The following is a 7,711-nucleotide window of genomic DNA, read 5'->3' on the forward strand; positions in this document are numbered from 1 at the left end:
ACAATCCCAGTAATGTAAAGGCAGCCATATTAATCCTGCTTACAAAATATCCTGGGTTGGACACACTAAATTTCATGGAATTGACTTTGGTTCTCAGGGCTTGTCTGAGCTCGGACTTCTTTACACTTTTTACTTGTCCAAGTTTTGCAACCAAAGCAAAATCTGTCTTAAGAAAAAAGTTACATAATTATACACATAATAATTATTTCAAGCACTCAATATTGACTTCATAAAAACTCTTGCTGTATCTGATGCAAGAAGAATGCACTTTTAACGGAGATTAGAATTGAGATTCTATGGGACAACCATGACTGAATGAATGAATGAATGAATCTTGGGACATCTTCACCAATTTGGCAAAGAAGAGAGATCTCGGGATCAACATCACTAGGCATGTTCCATCATCTTGGATTATCACTTTATTTAATAGAAATAGTGAAAATGTTTATCCACATTAATTAATATTTTTCTTTTCAGTGTCCTATAAATGGACTGGTTAACTTGTAGCATTAATAATAATATTGTGTGATCTGTTCAGTAACACAAAGTAAAGAAGTTTATTAATCGTAAAAGAAATTTGGCTTTAATCAAGAACATGAAAATGCCTATTTCCAGTATCATCGGAACATAAACATGGCAATTATAAAATAGATATAAACTAGTTTTGTGAAAAAGGCTGTGGGTAGGCTCTAGTGGTTCTGCCTGTTGAAGGATACTGTTAACAGCTCTTCTGACAGTATCTGCTTGTTCAGTGTTGAGTTGTTTTATGGCTGTTTTGACCTTGGTAATGATCTTTGTGGCAGGAATATTTGTAGCATAGTTCAGTCCTTTCTTCAGTAGGGCTATCTTGGCATCACTAAGGGACCTAGAAGGTAAATTAAATTAATAACCCTGTTAGTTTTGTCAACATATGGTGTATCAACAGGTGACACAGCCACCTGTTTTTCTCGAATAAGTTTCTCAAACTTTTGCTTATGTCTGTCTTGGTGGTGTTGAAGACTTGTCAGATGTTGGTCTTAATCTGTTCTAGTATCCTGTTGGCGTCGTTTGTTAAGGGAGTGGATGTTATGCTCTGTGCTATAGTTATTCTCTCTCTCTCTCTCTCTCTCTCTCTTTTTGGTTGGTGGATGTCATACTGGCAAGGTTATGGCTTTCATTATTTTGATCACACGTGAACAGTCTTCTATGGTCAATGGTACAGTACCATGAGACTTAGTAACCAAGTTTGACTAATTTGTTTGTGTCAGAAAAAAAGGGACTTTGCATGACTGTATTAATATAGAGTTTTGAAAGCATTAGTTGAGCTTACACTAACCCTTTAAAGGATGTTTTTGTGTGTAATGGCTTTCCCCAGACCAAACCTGCGCTAGGGTTAATTCCATGGATATATCAAAAAGAACTTCCCATGACAGTTCCTGAACTGAAAAGTATGGTTTATCTGCTCAGCCAATCATAGAGCAGTTTAGCTAATTCAGGAAATCGCCTGCAGTGTTTTAAGATGACCTCCAATGCACTTGGCTAATTTCACACCTTCATCAGTGTCTTCTTGCAAAAAACTGCTGAATTCTTATATTTATGGTGGACTGCATATAATAAGCAGGAGAATCACTGAAACTAAGCTTAATAGATCTTGATTCGTAACATCCATGTTGCTCTGTACTTTTCCTGCCAATTTGTCAGGTCAGTGACACAGGGAAAAAATTAAAAATAATTCTTGTTTTTTTTAATGGAAAATGATAGAATAACATGTTGAAATACATTAATGGAAAGCAGGACTGAAACCATTAATATTTTTTATACAGAAAAAATTCATGGTAATAAATTTTCCTTTATTAAGATTTTGAGTTATACCATTAGTGGTAAAAAAGCAAATCCCATCATGGGTTTTTTCCTTTTAACATTTGTTTCTATTATTACCATTACAGGATTTTCCTCCATTTCCATTCCATTAATCCTGAAAACATTTTTGAATGTTAAGTTATTCCCATTTTGGTTTGTAACCAAACACATTGGTGTTTTTTCTTAAGAGAACATGGAAGGTTCTTCGAATCTTTTATGTTTTTTTTATATTTTCATGAATGGTTTTCTCTGAACATTTCTGGGTTTTGATGTGTAACCATTGTTGGTTTTTAAGCAGTACCACTTAATGATATTTATAATAACGTTCATGGTTTGACTGTTAACATTGATAGAATTGTTTCCATTTCCATAAGTGGTTTTCCTAGTGGAGCCATATCTGGGTTTGGATTTCTTTCTATTGTGGTTGCCATGGGTGTCACATCAGTTGTTCTTCTTCTTGGCATATATCTTCAATATTACTAAATTAGCTCATTGGTTGCATTATAGTCATGTGTGCCAGTCTATTAAACTGAGAAATAATAATGATGTTCAGAAATTAAATCACTTCAATAATGAGTGTTTTAATGTCTTCCTTCAGAAATGACAATAATTTACAGAACAAGATTTGACTGCCTAACACCTGGCAATGAAATAGGCTGACGTCTTTCGTAATTAAGAAAACTGGTACAATGTAAAGAAACCTGCACATGTTAACTTACCACACAAAATCCTCAGACAGGACTACAGTAAGAACAAATTTGACTTAGCAGGAAAAAGAAATATTTAACAGTAGGAGCTTTAAGAAGTAAAAGCTGGCCCTAAAGTGATAATCTTAACAATAAATGAGGACTCTGTGTTATTGCTCTAATCCTCCTCGGATGAAGGCAGCATTTTGGTTGAAGGGGAAGAGGCACTGCTACATGACTGGCTATCAGATAAAAGCACACCTTCAGTATCACCACCATCACTGTTTTCAGGCTGAGTACACTCATCATTTTCAGTTTGTGCTTCATCTGGTTTACACAAAGCCACCTGAGCTGATTGCTTCTTCTTAGCTTTATCCACCTGTCAAGTAAACCATGTAATTTACCTATGGGTGCATAGCTACAAACACAGGATCAAAATAAAAAAACAGGGTCATACCTATGTATAATAATTTCCATTTCTAACATGTCTTACTAACAAAATATCCTGAGTTGGACACACTAAATTTCATAGAATTGACTTTGGTTCTCAGGGCTTGTCTGAGCTTGGACTTCTTTAAACTTTTCACTTGTCCAAGTTTTGCAACCATAGCAAAATCTGTTTTAAGAACAAAGTTACATACTCACATAAACTCACAGAAACCTCAGCCATTTCCAACTTCTGCTGATAAATCCGCCAATGGAATCAGCCATTCAATTTCACGAATTCTACCAACTACCAGCACCATATATGGCGCCCGGAAAAATAAGTAATTCTGTTACGCTTTTCGCCGATAATGATTATTATTATTGCAAGCACTCAAGATTAACTTCATAAACACTCTTATTGCATCTGATGCAAAAATAATGCATTTTTAACAGGATTAGAATTTAGAATTTTATGGGACAACCATGATTGAATGAATGAATGAATGAATGATTAAATCTTGGGACATCTTCACCAATGTGCCAAAATAGAGAGAGCCTGGGATCAACATCACTAAGCATGTTCCCTCATCTTGGATTATTACTTTAGTTAATAGAAGTAGTGAAATTGTCTATGTTCTCAATCGGCAGAATGGTCAGTATCCAAAGGGGTCGTTACACAGAGCAATAAATTTCACCTTTTAATTTCACGTTAGAACAAACAGCGAAGTCTCGCAAATCAGCATGTCTTCCTTCGTCTCACACGTGGAAAAAATGCACCCGCAATACAACTAAGCGGTAAATTTGCGAAAATCACCTAGACAACTAGTTAATCATTGAATGGCTAAATAATTACAATTTTTCGATTCTTAACAGTCTATCCACATTAATATTTTTCTTTTCAGTGTCGAATAGATGGACTGGTTAACTTGTAGCATCAATAGTAATATTGTGTGATCTGTTCAGTTGCACTTGTACTTTCGGAACATGAACATGGTAATTATAAAATATATAAAAACTATGTTTAACTGACTGGGTGGGAGCAGGAGAGTGATTGTCATTATACTTACCAACTCAGTTGAGTGTAAGTAAGTGTTTTCAATAGTCCAGAATTCCTGATTTCTTTTCAGTCCCCGGAAGATGGAAATTACTGCAGTGAATTTCTTCATGTCATTTCAATTTGTTCCTTTCTATGAGTTTGTTTGTTGTTCTCAAGTGCTGTAAATGATGTGGGTATGTCTTTCTTTTTCTCTCTCTCTCTATTTTTGGTTGATGAATTTGTAGTTTAGTGTACTATAAGGATGTAACAAAGAGGCCAACTCTTGACTGTTCTGGATGAGTTTAATGCATGATGTTTCAGCCATTCGGCCTTCCTCAGGTTAAGAATTAAAAATTAATAAGCCATTTACAATGATTGCGACTTATATACAAAACAGAAATTTTAAGATTGAGGTTATGTAATACAACAATAATTATCTGTCTGTGGACAGGTAGCAGAAGAAAGCTCTCAAGGCTCGTCAGATAAAATAAAAAACCTTTGTATAACTGTATAAATATAAAGTTCTGAAAACATTATATTAACATAAAGCATAATTGACATTAAATAAGCTGTACAAACTTAAAACTTAGTCTCTGAAAAAATTGAGGGATCCAATGTTGGAAATCCCAGTATTGCAACACTAGTCACCATTGTCCTGCTTCACACTCTAAGGGTGATGAGTTAATTACCTTTAGCTGCTGGTTTTCACCTCTCAAATGTAGTAGGATGAAGCAGGTGATCTTTAGTTAAATACAAGTTAAATTTATTGGAAACAGTTACATGATGCTTCTTGGTTATCAAATTTAAAATTCTATTGTCAAAATTTTTTTGGTATCTGTGGAGGGTGTTCAAACAGCAAACCTGTATGGATACTATTAGAAATAGCTGAATGAGCTGTATGATATTTTTTGTAGTATGTTGACGACACTCTGGTTTTCTTCATCCTCCTGTCCTCTCTCCTGAAGTGGCAAATATCAAGGTCATTTACATTGTCTTTTATTCCATCTCATACTCTTGTATTGTTTTTGTTTGTCAGGTTTGACAAAAATTTGCTTTCAATTTTTATATTTTCCTCAACCTTTGGAAAAATTACCGTGCAGATACTTTCTAATAAGCATGCGGCTTTCTCACATGGTTGGCTTCAGAAGGTGTCATGGAATCTCTGCAGTCACTGATGAACTCCATCAAAGAGGACTGTAAGCAATCTTGTTTTTCTAGGTATATTTGCGATGATCACCACAATTTAAGCTTCACAATCTGATGATCTTGACAATTCTGATGGTTTTCACAATTCTGACTTAAACTACAGTCTACAATACTATTTATAGTTTGCCTTGTGTATCTAAGCTAGTATTTTTCCTACAATCACAAGTGCAATAAACCCTAAGCAAACCTATTGTAATAATCCTATATTAAATTATTATTTCCCAACAACAGGTTTTCCTTCCTTATTTAGCAGACTAAACACATGCAATTGCAACATCTCTCGCAAAGCAAATCAATTGTGGACTTTGTTGACAAGTTGTGAAATATAACACATGCTCTATGACAATCATTTACAATTTCACGACGATTAATGTTTACTAGGATATTATAAATACTTAATCTGTAACTAAACTTATATTGCTTGACAGAAGGTGAAACATCGTCAGCCATTTTGTCCTGCCCCTGCATGTACAATCAGAAAGTTCGCATGTGGCTAATGTTCTCTATGGGGGCTGGCCAGAAAATGATTAAGCCATCAGATTTTGTGAATATTTACCACATGGTGTTTTAAGATTGTGAAGGAGGATTGTTCTTGGAGGTTTTCTGCCCAGAATTTCTTGCATACATTACTGAAAATTCCACACATGCTGGTTCAGTGTTCTTGGACTGTATGCTTTCACTTGATTCGGGTGTTATTGTTGACAATTCAGCATTAAACGTTCCATTTTATGATTCATCTCTTCTATTCCATAAAAAAAAACTACATTTATTAGCAAAGGAAATCCACACCCAGATATGTAATTCCATGTGGGATTCAAGGCTTGTTCCATAAAGATTCATGGGTACTACGTGCCTAACGCCCTGGAAAATACCTAACTAGATACATCCTGTTCACAGAACTGATTTAATTATTCTATGCCACCTCCTATTACATGTGACCTAACACTTTACCTCAATGGTAAAAAATTTACAACTTAATTGACACGCAAAAATATAATAAATCAATGAAATCACTTTTGAGCATAGAAATGCTTCACAAAAGCTTCTCTGTTAAGGCAGAAGTTATTCCTGTGTGGTGACATTGTAAGCTTTTCTGGTCACATCTTAAAGATCTGTAGCAAGATCTTATTTTGGATTATTCTTTGACAAAAGCATTTTTATCGTCCTTTAACAAATATATTTTAAACTACATGTAGGCTCTTAACAATTAAACATTATTTTGCAGAGAAGGAAAACTCTTATCTCTCTTTCCAAAAGGCTCCTCCTTGAGGGACTCTGGCCTGGTAATGAGTTCCCCAGAGCCTCCACTGCATATTTGGTACCAGAGGCATCCTCCCCCCTAAGTAAGGCCTCCTGAAACAATGAACACAAATTGGAACTCGATGCATTTTTTCATACATTTACATGTCATGTACATCCTGTACATCCATCTACCTTGATGAGGTAACTCATACATGCAACTGCATTATTTAAGGTAGATATTGAGAATACATAAAACAAAATCACAACCATAGCTCTTCCCTTCTGGCATACTGAAAGAACACATCTTCAAATGAAAAGTGTGTCATAAAATTTTATAATACATGACATTGATTAATTTTACCCTTTGTTTAAATGCACCAGGAATAAATACAGAACAAATTTGATTATCCTATGCCACTTCCTATTACATGGTCTTTAAAAATGACCTTACACTTTACCTTAACAGTAGAAAAATTACAACTTACTTGACACACGATTTAAATTATAATAAATCAAGGAAATCAATTTTAAGCATAGAAATGCTTCACAAAAGCTTTGTTGTTGAGGCAGAAGTTAGTCCTATGTGGCAACAATGTAAGCTTTTCTGGTCACATCTTGAAGATCTGTAGCAAGGCAAAACTTAGCTCTTTCTCTCCAAGGCACTCTAATGGATTGTCTTCAGATAATCTTGAGTACTGCCTTGAATACAGAGTCCTTAGAAATAGAACAGAGAATTTGTCAAAGATTAAGTAAATGTAATGGTTTTCCTGATCATTGCTGAGGAGACTACCTCTGTAATTTTCTGTGTGGTACAGTATTTGTAAGTCTTAGGTCAGGCTGGCTTGTCAAATGACTGAAATCAACTGAAGATGGCCTTTTTGGTACTGGTAAAGTGGTTTCGGCGCTTAACAAGAATTCTGAGTGATGTAAGTGGTTGCATTCTTACTGGTGGTCAGTGCATGTATTCTTGCAAGCTGCCTGGTAGCTCTTCCCTTGGAAGAGGGCATTGTGATGGGGCTCACAGGGATAAAGAGAATTCCTTCCATTTTGGTCTTTTAAAAGATGGATCAGCTCCCTCATCAACAATTTAAGACACATATGACAAGGGTCAACAAATAGACAAAATGGGTGTTTTGACTCCTATCACAGAGGAGAGATTATTTTCTGTATTTGTAAACAATTTATTCTAAAAAAGATGTGATCAATTAATAAATTTAACCCTTAAAGGACCACGGGGGTCTTATTTTTTTGGGAAAAATTTGAGTGGTCATGATAA

Source organism: Pocillopora verrucosa, chromosome 10 (assembly GCF_036669915.1).
Source record: "Pocillopora verrucosa isolate sample1 chromosome 10, ASM3666991v2, whole genome shotgun sequence".
Classification (NCBI taxonomy): domain Eukaryota; kingdom Metazoa; phylum Cnidaria; class Anthozoa; order Scleractinia; family Pocilloporidae; genus Pocillopora; species Pocillopora verrucosa.